This window comes from Anser anser (genome assembly GCF_964211835.1).
Source record: "Anser anser genome assembly, chromosome: 3".
In the NCBI taxonomy this organism is placed as follows: domain Eukaryota; kingdom Metazoa; phylum Chordata; class Aves; order Anseriformes; family Anatidae; genus Anser; species Anser anser.
In genome coordinates, this window is record NC_139722.1 from 95,454,797 (window position 1) to 95,466,995 (window position 12,199).

Genomic DNA, 12,199 nt, shown 5'->3' on the forward strand with positions numbered 1-12,199 from the left:
AGATGTTTCTCACTAATGGGTGGAGATTTAGTGTGGGTTTTCTCACCATGGCCTAGGAAAGTCTATGGTGTAGTCCAAGGTAGCCTGATCCAAAGTGGTAAAGGTAAAAATGTGTTTCACCCTGCCTTAATGGTCTAAATTTGGCTTTAGATGCACATGAGTCACTTACTATTTTTTAAACCATTATTAGAAAAAGGCCTGTGTCCAGAGGGTGATTCATCTGAACTATGTAAGAGACCTAAACTTAGGATGAGATGATTGCTCTCTGGTAGTCTGTAATAGTGTGGAGAAATCCTAGATGAGGTTTAGAGAAGGTGCCTAACTTTTACACAGGTAGAAGTAGATGATGAGAGTCATGCCAACAGAGACAGCTATCATATTCAAACAAAGGTAGTTTCTACTATGTCAAGTACATTCTCACACTCTAAAATGGAATGCTATTCAAAGAGGGGTGAACTGTCACACACCATTGAAACATTTTTTCGGTACATGTTTCTGAGAAATGTGGAGGGACTTAAAGTGTGGTCCTGAATGCAACAGGAGACTTCTCTATTTAATGTACTTACAAATGCAACAGTATGTTATAATTCATTGACTAGTTACATAAAATTAATGTGATTAACTTGGAACATGAAATGGGTCACAGAACTTGTGGTAGTTCTCTATTGCTACTTTCTGAGTTTGCAGTTCTAAACTTCAGTTTAGAAGACATTTTAGTGAAATTCTTCTGTTTCAGAAAGCAGGACTGAATCTTCACCAGGGAATGAGATTTAGCAGTGTTCTGTTTTGATGAAAATTCTTGCAGTGAGCCTTAACATATTGGTGCTGAAAAACTGAGTGGAACGAAGTTGTGAAAGTAGCTGTTTTCACTACAGTGCGTACTACCAGTCACCAAGCTTTCTTAAATTCTTTGTGTAGTTTGGGTGTAAGGCAAATAGCCTGTGTTTTCTGAAATGGAGATTGGACTTTTATAAACTATTGTGGTCGTGTTTGGAAAAAATAGATACTAAATTAAATTCTCTTTCTTCAGTAGTAATTTTAAAATGTGTCCAGGCTTCTGTTTCTGTCCAGATCGCTGCTGACATCAATGGTACTGCTCAGAATGTGGTTTACTGCAAACGGTTAATTTCCATTATTTTTTTATTTTTTAAACTCTGGTTTGTATAGTCATATCTTGTTTTCTTACTCATGCCAGTATCTAGGTTGGTTGATTTCTGTTTTCTATAACAGTATTTTATTTTCTTCTCATTCCAGTTCAGTACTGAAGAGTCTTGTGTTTGGTAGTAATATCAATACCGCTAGGCAGAGATACATTATTGTATGCCCTGCCTGAATTCAGGGTGACTCAAGGGTACCAGGCAGGTTTTCAAGTATTAGCTAACATCATATTGTAACTGTTGCAGTTAATCAATAAATTTTTCAAAATACTTTCCAGAATTGGCATTTAGGATTTGAAGAATTTCCTGTTGCTTTCCAGCATATACATTAGCTGCGTTTGTGTATTTTCTTTCGTCTTTCAAAGCCAACAAAATCTTCAGCAAATTGCTGTTTTGTATAGATTCATAGGCAAGTGACATTATTTTGCAAAGCATGTGCAATGTAGATTAACCATTAAGATTTCAAAGTTTAATGTGCTAGAAGAAGAAAAGAAACCCAATTATATAAACCTTTGTGGCAGTAAATATTTTATTTTGCTTATGTTGTGGTGTTCTATGACTGTAAGCCATACAAATCAGAACTTCTATTCTTTGCTTATCCAGTTGCTGCTCTTACATGTTTCATTCACAGTGCTTTTGCATGAAGCAGCAAGCTGACACTTGCCATGTTTTCTATTCATTTTGAGAGCTCTAGATTGGGATGACATAGTTTATGAACCATGTTTGAATCTGTGAAACATGTTTGATTTTTGTAGGCAGAAGTCCAGCAGCAGTACATCTCTGTAGCTGCTCTGAACTGAAAAATTCAAAGCATTTTTAAAAGAGGTTAGTATGGGTAGCCTTATTTTATAGTTACAGAAATGGAAGCAGGTCTTGTATAGTCTTGTGTCCTTGGGTCATTTAAGCAGTGTTGTCTGGGTTTCACCCAGAACTCATGTAAGTTTGACTCAAAGGTCTGAGTGACAGTGCCCACTTTCAAAAGTATTCCTTGTAACTAGGAACTTGAAGCTGGAGCACTTGAGTTCTCTTGCTAATTCTCTGAGTTGGGAAGACAGTCAACATTTCTGTGCCTCAGAGAGGCATAAATTGATCTGTTAGCTCTATTGCAAGAATTGCTCATGTTTAGAGTTGCTCAAAGTAAGTGAAAAGAACCTTGATTAAAGCTTGTCCTTCCATGTTCAACAGCAGTTTTAAGTATTCCTTTTATTGAAACAGAAGGTGGCTTTCCCCCACGTATATGGCTTCAGGCTTTTCAGACCGCAAATTAATAGAACGGGAGTCCTTGTGAGCTTGGTCTAACTTAGAATTGAAGATTGAATTTAAGATAAATAGTCTGACAACTTTCTATTCCTTTCTTTCTAGGAATCACTTTTAACTATGAAGGAAACAAGAAAAGAACAAATAAAACAAAATTCCATATTAAGGTAAAATACCTGAATAACAACGAATTTAAGATAATTAAGTTCTTTACAAAATAACTGAAAGAATAAAAAAACTATCTGTTGTTTTAGAAATAACCTTCATATTCTTCCTCTTTTATCTCCTTTATTTCAACGCACATGATGAAATCCACTGAGATTTACATACAGATATTTTATCTGTCAATCTATGTAATTGTGCTTTGAAGGTTTCTATCAGTACACTTTTCTAGTACCTTGTAAATCATTACTTTAAACACACCTTTCCCAGATACCCTTGCTCCAAACATCTGTGTGGAAGTCTGCTGAAAGAAATGGGAATCCTTGACTGACTGTCATGGATCAGATCTCCCAAAGACACTTTGGCCTAAGTTTCATGTTTGCTTAGGCACAATGGTAAGAATCAAATTTCACTCTTCTTTAGAGAATTTATCTTCTTTAGAGAATGATCTGTTTGTTAACTGTACTCACAACTACATTGGAAACAGAATTGTACAGGAAATACATGATTCAATAAATATAGTTTAATTGTGTTTAAAGTTTAAACCTGTATTTTGTTGAGGTACTTGATAAAGGCGTTTTATATTAATTCTGAATCATATTTCAATTGGAGATTTTAAAACTTTTTTTTTCCTACATAAGTTTTACCATGAAAGCAAATACCTGTTGTTTACATGCTGAAATATATCGAATGATATTTGCATGTTTACATACTGGCATAAAAAACAGTGAATACAAGTTAAAAGAGACGGCTGTCCTGCCTGATTTCCTCTTTATGTACTCTAATTTAGATACCTTAAATAATCGCATGCACTCATCTATGTGCCTGATTGATTTTAATGATATCAAAGTGGCAGAGTGACTGTAAGTGAAATTCTGCACTCAACAAGTCATCTGATAATTATTGCTGTGAAAAGTTGCAGAATTTTCCTGAAAAGTACCTAAAATGATTCCATCAGAAGTGAGTGCATTTCTGGGAGGCAGCTTGTTGTGAAATTTAGGTCTTTACTCTGAAAATTAGGTCAGAAAAGCTAGTCTTGTCAATAGAAGTGCAATGTGCTGAATATACCTTTAATTGTAAATCTAGTCTTTTGCACTTACTTTTGCATGCACTTGACATGAGAATTTTCTCAATGAAAATGCCTGTTTCAGAAGCACAGAGAGGGGCAAAACTACATGTGTCCTCCTTTATTTTTCTTTTCCTCTGGCAAAAGCCAGTGAAGGGTTTTAGGGGAGAGAATAGTCTCCTTAAGAAATGAGCAGAGATTATTGTGATGGAGGGAGGGAGGAGAAGAGGTTGAGGGAAAGCACAAAGTGCTGCCATTGGAGAGGGCCGAGGCAGCTGAATCAGGATGATACAGATTTTTCACTATCAGAAAAAATTACTTCAGCAAGAACAGCATGAGACTTCATGAAATGCTTTTGAACTCGGACTCCTGATAGGAGAGCATTACATAACTTGTGCTTTGTGAATGCTGGCAACCGCCAACCTACAGAAAGACACAGCCAGAAGCAATGCGCTCAGCTGCTTGCTTAAAAAAAATAAAATAAAATAAAATCTGAGCCAAGCATTAAACAGACAAGCCTATCTTTACCCTTCCCCCACCCCCTCCATCAACAGAAACCTGGTTTTCATCACAGATTAATAAATGAAACCTTCTATCATTTTACTATGCTTCCCACAGCCTTTTGGTAGGAATTAACAATGCTCCAAGTCAACATTGCCATGGTGCTTGAAATGTCTTTGCATGTTTGTTCACTTGAAAGAGCAGTGGTGATAGGGTTAGAGACAGGGTTTTAAACCGCCTGAGAATACAACCTCAGAGACTTTGAGATGGTCTTGATTGCATTTGGTTTGACAAAAATCTGTTGGAGAGCTATTGCTTTTGTCCTTCGGTTTTATAATGATAATAATTTTCTAAAAAAGAATCCTTGTTATATATTCCACTGTCTCCTGAAGTGAGTATTTGTATCAATAGCTGTTAAGGAAATATGTGCAAGTGCTCAGGAATTCTAATTAAGTAGGCTCAGCTGGAGTGAATAACTGGAGGATTTCACAAGATGGTTTTGAAATTATAGGCAGGCCAAGAAACCAAGAAAATTCTTGAACTTTGGAGTTTTACCATGGTCGACTTAGCCACTAAATCTTACCCATTGATTTGAAAGCAAATAAGTTTGTAGACCATATTATTTCACAATCCCTGTTGGTGGTTGTTAACCCCCCCCCCCCTTTTTTTTACTTTCTCTTCCATCTGCCCTAAGAAGGAGGCAATATTAGCCAAGCAAGCAGAACCACTTTTGCATTTCTAAGAGAAGTGTTTATGGGACTAAATGCCATAGAATTTAGTTGGCTTTAGTTGGTTTATTTGAGAAAAAAAATGGTTCATATTCCTTAGAAGTAGAGAAAGTTGAACCCTTGAGAGGAACTGTGTTGTAGGTAATTACTGAATTGTGAAAATTTAACAGTTAAAGCAAATGTTGGTCTACTGTGATATGTTATTTCTGTGCAGTATACTCAGAAAAAAAAAAAAAAGCTAAAACTTTTGTGTTGTGTAACTATTTAATTTTGTTTATATGGTAAACACTTCTGTGTTTTGCTTTCCAAGGGCCATCATTCCCTGCCTGTCTAATCTACTGTTGCTAACAAAAATGACAGTAACAAGCCAGGGAGTGAGAGCATTCTCTGGCCCTTTGTTTTCACTCTGCAGGATGAACACATGTGTTTTTCCCTTTGTCTTTTCTCCTTTTCTCTTCAGGGAAAGGAAACCATTTGTATGTTGCACTAAGGAAAAGTGATTGAAAAGTGGAAGCCCATACTTTTCTCTTCAGCAAGCAGAGATCTGTTTTCAGTCTGATGTTTGGTGAAAGGAAGCTTCAGAGCAGTGGGCCAGCTGCCAGGAATGTCTGATTTCCTTTCCACCCACTCCTATGATCCTCCCTTTTGGCAGTGATTACTGATGACCACAGCTGTCATGCTAGGTCATGGTAAGCTGTCAAGCAAGGTAGTACATGACATGTACAAGGCCCAGTCCTTGATCTGTGCTGAAGAACAGGATCTTAAATTGAATCTGTTATCAGGCAGCGCGCTAGCATACCACAGTAAGCAGCATTGGGCTCATGTCAGCTTATTCTGGTTTCTTGAGAAGATGGACAAGCAGAAGTTCCTTCTGTAGCAAACAGCTTCTTCACAACTTTTTCATAGCTAGTGATATTCTGAAGCGTGAGGAGGGGTTGTAATGTAGTCAGAATCAAAGACAATGGTTTCTCTTTTGTCAAAAATGGGTTAGACTTTCCAGCCAGCTAAAACTATAAATAGCACTTTGGCTTGCTCTTGCTCATGAGAATGTAATAATACAGGAGAACTCCATAATCATACTTCAATAATCAGAACAATAGTGTTCAGATGGCTGTGCTGCATACAGCACTCTGTATAGGTGACCAGCTGTCAACACTAGGGATGTGGCTGAAAATCACCACAGAATTGCAGACTTCAGTTCAGAAGATGATGGATGCTATTGTCAGGGACATAACTTCTATAAATAGGACTTGTACTCTATGTAAGGTAGTATTTTCTTAAGCTTCACATGTTCAGTGCCAAGAGCATAAACGTCTTCTGAAGAGGTAGTACATTACTGTTTTATGCTGTACTGGCTTCATACTGCACTTTTTGCTGTAGCATCTGTTTCTCTTCTAGCGGTGTATTAAATAACGTGACTAAAATCCGTTAGGTGTTTGTTCTGTATGCCTTTCTCAAAAGGGGGAGGCATTTGTAATGGAGTGTTTGTTTTAAAAACATATAAGAACAGGTTGCTTTCTGTTTCCCAGGGAAAAAAAAAAAAAGGTCAACACTTGTGGGACAGAAGGTCATAAATGCTGGGATTGTCCATTGTTTTTGTGAGAGTTTATTGCAGCCTTAGGCTGGCACAGCCAAAAAACTTGTCTTCAAAATAGCCTCAGGGCATGTGAAATATAGGTGATGCTGATTTCCTTCAGCTCCCATTTAAGATGACGGAATCTGATCCTTGGAGTCTTACTGCAGTTGGAGGGACTTTCACCTTAGCAAGTCCCATCTGAACTTCATTTGGTGTGACTTACCAGACCAGTAAACACAATTTCAGTTCTTTTGCCTTCTGTTCACACACACACACACACACACACACAAAAAAATATGGCCTTGTAACAGATCATATATAAAATTATTTTTTTTCTCTTACACCAGGTAAAGAGAAAATTCCAGGAACCCTCTGGACCAGAGCCAGTTTCTTTACAGATTTGTCCTGGCCAAACAAGGCACCTAATGACTACTTTCACAAGGCTGGGGAATCCACAGCTACAGCTAAAGAGGGGTGGGGGAGTGGGGAAAGAAAAGTAATAAATAAACAAGTCTGTCCACAAACCCTTCCTCAGGAAACCAGCATGGGAAGCACAGGCATTTAGAATGACAATCCAACATGTTCTGCCAAAGAGACTTTCCAAAACAGCTGTAGAAATGGCTACAGTTTCCTTGAATGTCCATTTTAATAGCATTATAGCCTCAACTGTTTATATGTTAATCTAATTGTTTTCATGCTATCAGTTGTATCTATTAGAATTGTATAAAGTTTTAAACCCACGTAAGTAACCCTCAAGAGGCAGTGACAGACTTCAATAAATGCTGCAGTCCGTGAATCCAGCTACCTTCCAGCCTCCATTCATTCAGGTACAGTTGGTTTTGAGACTGTGACAGGCGCTGTTGTTCAGTCTCCCTGTGGGATACCACGTTTGCTTCATTTGTGCAGAAAGCTTTTCATAACTGTCCTATGTCTGGAGCACTCAAGAATGAATATGCTTCCTCTCCTTGAATAATGGCTGAACTCCCAGTGGAAGAGGAGGTATTTAAATAACCATGTTGCCATGTAGAGTATCTCATGATTTCAAGCCTCAGAGTCTCTGAGCTATCTGAGCCACATATTTATAATCAGCTAGGTGAATGCACTCTCTGACTGTTTTTCAGCTGTGAGTCTGTGTTTCCATTTTACAAGTGCAATTCTATAACATAAGACGGCTGTACGTTTTGTCATTAGCAAAATTTTTCATTTGTCTCCAAGAATGGAAAGTACACAATGTAGGACAAACAACCTTCTTTGTGTAATCATTTTTTTCCTTTTCTTTGCTGTCTTAAGGAACTGTGGAACATAAATCCTTTAATGTTTCAGCAAATTCTGTATCTGGCCTTTGCAATGTTAGTGAGTTGAGCTTAAAGTGCTTTTGCAACTGGAATGACCTACGTCCATAGTGCTGATCTCTCCTACACTCAAAAAAACTGCCTTTTGGGAGCAGTCTCTGGCCTATGCTAACTCCTGAATTGTGGCTAGGAATTAGCTGTAACCTGGCACCCTCCCAAATGCTAGCTGACACAGACTAAAACTGTCAGTGCTGCTCAACCACTTTAACAGGAAAGGCATTTGGTGTTGCTTAACCTACCAGTGTGTGTGCAGCTCTTGGCTACAGTCAGACTTGTCTATCCTGGTCAAAAAAAGGAATCAAGCTCCTGAAGTTAGACTCAGATGCTTAAATTTCTCTTCAGATTAAGAGCCCATAGGGCCACGTGTAACCATTATAGTTTCTGAAACCCAGAGAGGAGTACAATTGTGTCAATAAATTCCTTAAGGTGCATCGTCTTTATTCAGAAGTGATGCCATTTTGTCAAGACTGAATGTCCTGGCATAAAAGCACCAACAGAAGTCACAAAACAGGGTTTTCTGAATTTATATCTCCTGAAGGTCTGGGTTTGGTAGGTCTGTCATGGTGGCAGCAGTGGTTGCTTCTCTTCAGAATCATGGATAGTGATGGTGGTGAAACTGTGAACTGTGTTAGAGCTTCTACCCAAATGTTCAGTGCTGTGTCTTTCACCTCAGATAAGAGCTACCAAAACTTATGAGGGAGTACTCTGGGGTTTTTGACTGAGTGGACAATATGTGGATTTAGGATTCTAAAGGTGTTACTGATGTATAGTCCTGGTTGCCTGTTTCCAGCAGAAGCCATATGTTTTCCGTGCTGTACCATAACGTAAATGGTGACATTAGCACTGGCTGTTTAAAACGAGTGCTGTAGTCATCCATGTCCAAAAAGATCACCGAAGCCCTGAGATACAGGAGAGGTTAATGAATAATTATTATAAAGGCACTCAGTCGTGAGTTTAAGAAGCATTTTAAAGAAATGAGGGATTCCAGGTGCACTTGTCTGTTTGGCATTTTCTTCAGCAGATTAACTAGCTGAGGCCCTTGGCTGCTGGATCCCATTGCCATGGGCGTAACTGCTTCAGGATGGCACAGGAGGAATTGCAGTCTGGGCTAAGACTGCACAGCCATCTCTGAGACTTGGCTCCCTGCAGCAGAAGTGTGTATAATGTCACCATATGAGGGCCCCATTGAAAATGCAAGCAGATCTGAGGAAGTTGAAGGCAAGTGTCCTCAGGTAACAGGTTGACCATTTGGCTGTCTGCTCCAACAAGAGAGGAAATGATGTCTCTGTAAATATAAAGTGGAGTTTTGAAGCTAGGATGCTTGTCCGTCTCAGCAGAACTTGTGCTGGCAGAAAAAGGAGATGGCTGAAATAGCATCACAAAGAGATATTCATGTTCTCTCTTTATCAGCTCTGCATGTAAATTGTCTACCTCTTTATAGATTCACAGAATCATTCTATATTCTTGCAGCAGTTCTCCTTATTTTACTTGCCAGCAAATGCTCTGGCCACTAACATTTGAGAAATATTCACATACTTTCTACCTGGGTGCCTCATAGAGTTTTTAATTGGCTTCTTATTAGTACTGACAGAAGCTGTATCTTGAACTTTGCTTTGTAGCACAAAAAGGTGATTAAACATTTTGAGTTCCAGGAATCCTAAGAGGCAGGAGATTGTTCTTGACCTGAATATCCTAAGTAGAACTCTCAAGCTGACTAACAGTTATCTTCTGCCACCGCCCTACTATTTCTCTTTAATTTTTACTGCAGCCAGGTGAAACTGCTAAGGTCTCTCTACCTGACAATGAGACTGTAATTTGTCTTGTAGGGCATTTTTAATCTACTTGAGGGTGCAGAGCGGATTCAAACAACCAAAAAACCCACCACACCACAAACAAAAAGATCTCTCAAAAACAACCTCAGGAAATGTAGAAACAAAAGTCCATAAAGCAACTGCTTCAGGGTAGATTTTGGATCACAGTTTATGTACTACTGATACCAATAAACCCATAGGATATCAGAGAATATTGAATACCCACTTTTTGAAAGCTGGCGCATCTTGGATAATCAGAAACCAGAATAAATGCTCAGTTTTGAAAGTTTAGATTTACAGTTGTAAAATAAATCTTCCCATTTCCAGCCCAGGATTTTATGTGCTTGGTAAGGAAGAAGTGTTAATTAAAAGCTATGTAAAAGAATGACATATTTTTGTAACAGGAACTGCTTTTGAAAAGTGGATCAACCCAAAGGTTTTTTTCAGGAAATCCTAAAACATTCAAACAAAAAATTAATAAGAGCTTAAAATTCTATTTGCTTGCTGTGTAAGCAGATGTTCAACTGAAGTTAGATGTATGTACATTTATGTTTAGGCGTAGCTCTATAGCTCGACAGATAAAGAGGGTAGGATGTGAAGCAGATCAAACAGAAAACTGCTTAATGCTTTGCGAAGAAGAGCATTCTGTTAGGGTTAAGAACTGGATTAGAAGTTACTGGGTTTCTCGGGAAGGCAACATCAGCTGTGAGGCTGTATTCCTTGGAGTGCCCTCAGGAGAACTGGGCAGATCAGACTTGTGAGGAGTGCTGCTGACTCAGGTTGCTGTGGGAAGGTGTCGGAGGCCAGCCAAGGAAATCTCTGACCTTCCCATCACGGCTGACCGTCACATGGGTTTTCCTGACTGGAAGGGAGATGAGGGGCTGAGGTCGTTGGGGAGGAAACAGAGCCCAGAACCATTGACCTTAATCTAAACACAATACAGAAAAAGACAATAAACTCCATGAGGAAAAACACAGGAGTGATTTACCTAGGAGGAAGTGAGAATATTAAATTCTTTCAAGTAACTTCAGGAGGTGTAGTAGAGGAAGTCTATTGAAAACACACAGAGAAGACATCTGTCTGTAGCCAGTGAGTCCTGCAACACGCTGAAGTGTTGGATATCTGCTATATAACATATTTTACAAATCATTAAATCTGTGAACGCTGTGGGATTATTGAAATTGTGCATTCATATTGCTTCTCTGTGTCTGGAAAAGTAGAAAGGTTATAAACTGTAATAAATTCATTGTCATTTATCTGTTCATCTAAATATACATTCAATATAGCTAAATTGTAAACCCATTTGTTCAGTGTTGACAGCGATGTGGGTCATAGTGACCTGTGATGAAGCTTCTCTCCTTGAAGGTCTGCTTTATCCATTTTAGCTAATACTACCTTTCCCTCTTCCATATATCCAAAAATATGTTGTGTCTAAAACAGGCAAGAACTTAGTGATATGAGTTGCCAAAGAATTTGTTGTTTTCCTTTTCTGGAGAGTTTGCAGCAGTTTGTCATGGTGGTGTTAGGTATTCGCAAGATTTCTGCTTTTTTGCTGCTTTTCCTTGCCAGGCTGTGAGAAGACCTTTGTGTGTTCAGGCTTCTTTTAGAAACAAAAACAAAACAAAACAACTCCTACCCCCCCCCCCCCCCCCCGCCCCAGCAAAAACAAAAAAAAAAAAAAAAGAGGGAAAGTGTCTGGAAAGTCAGTTTATAACAGCGGACAAGTTATAAATAGTAATTTGTAGAGTCTCACTCTGGATGATAGAAGCTCTTCGATTTTATTCGTTACAGTATTATATTACATTGGCTCTGGTTTCTATATACCAGAAGTGTACATCATATACTTATCACATCCTTAAGTTCTTAGACACAGATCAATTAACATATGTCAAGGGTAATTCTTATATTCTAACTGTGCCTGTCTGGCTGACAGCACCTTATGCATATTGAGGGGACAGAACACCAGAATTTAGGTCCCTTAAAGGAATTGTCCTGTCAGCTGCTGATGATCAAGTAATGAAAAGTACTTTATTTCTCTCTAGTCTCTTCAGTTTTATAATGTTATAGCTTATACCCTAGACTAAATCTTCACATACTCTGAACTTGAAAAAATATGTGAAATTTAATATATGAATTTATAAAGTACGTTCATTAAAAAAGTTGCTAGAAAACCATGGATTTACATCTTTATAGCATTTCCTTCTGTGAGAAAGAGACAAAAAAGCAGCTAATCCCATCCTCCTGCCCCAAGCCAAACCTTAACAACAAAGCAGACCCAATTCTATAATAAAATGAAAATAAATTTTACTTCTATCTCCCAGTTGATGCTGTATTGCCAGGTAATTGCAATCTGTTTTGTATGTGTGCCTAGGACATCGTGCTCATGTTCAGTGCTATGAAAGAAAATCCAGTAAAATTCCATTTTGCAATGTTGAAAGCAGTTGTTTCAAGGAAAATAACTTTTATGAAGTCGACTTTTATGATTAAGTATGCTTGAGCATTGAGTAATACGGTACAGTTATCAGCCTCTTCATTTTCTGCCTAATGCTCCAAGCACCAAAGAAAAAGTGTCTCAGAAGATACCACATA

General features: G+C 38.3%; 1 protein-coding gene across 10 annotated transcripts in view; it reads left to right on the plus strand.

Annotated features, from left to right (window-relative positions):
* Positions 1-12,199, plus strand: part of LOC310896496 (uncharacterized protein) — a 236,864-nt gene that overhangs the window by 78,593 nt on the left and 146,072 nt on the right. For 6 of the 10 annotated variants that reach the window (XR_014581542.1, XR_014581543.1, XR_014581544.1 and 3 more), the window contains exons 2-3: positions 2,520-2,581; positions 2,847-2,971. The exons of 1 other annotated variant lie outside the window; for it this stretch is intronic. The gene's annotated coding sequence lies outside the window, so the exon portion shown is untranslated. Of the gene's footprint in view, positions 1-2,519; positions 2,582-2,846; positions 2,972-5,331; positions 5,561-6,794; positions 10,857-12,199 lie in introns of those variants that run through there. 3 more of the 10 variants (XR_014581548.1, XR_014581549.1, XR_014581541.1) reach the window with 3 other exon arrangements.